A 527-nucleotide genomic window follows, 5' to 3' on the forward strand; every position below is an offset into this window, starting at 1 on the left:
TGCTATCTCAAAGGCCCTTAATAAACTCAGCTGCCAAGAAATACGGTTAGAAATGTGAATACTCAGACCCCTGGATTTAGAGTTCTCTGCACAACTGTGGTACACAGTTGGGTATTTTCTGTTTCTCAGATTGGCGATCTTCTTCTACAAGAATGCCACCTGAACCCATTGTTTGCGAACCCAGATAGGAGGGCTGTGCATTTCCCTAGACCTTTCATTTTGGAGAAAGGGTAGAAGCTGGGAGACAAACAAGGAACAAGGAAAGGCAGGAGAGTAAAGGAAATGGGAAGTAGAAGCGAGGAGAAGGAAAAGGGCAAAAGGATGGGGGGAAGAGTATACTAAGTGCACTAATATAAAAAAAAAACAGAAAATAACTCCCATGGACTACAAAAACAACATGCAGGAGGAAAGTGACTGTTCACCACGTGATTTATAGAGGCATGCCACCCCACCATGTAGGAAACCCTACAACAAAACTTACCAGGCACCCTATGAACTAAAGCTACGTACACACTTCCAATTATTAT

This window comes from Pyxicephalus adspersus, chromosome 10 (assembly GCF_032062135.1).
Source record: "Pyxicephalus adspersus chromosome 10, UCB_Pads_2.0, whole genome shotgun sequence".
Classification (NCBI taxonomy): Eukaryota; Metazoa; Chordata; class Amphibia; order Anura; family Pyxicephalidae; genus Pyxicephalus; species Pyxicephalus adspersus.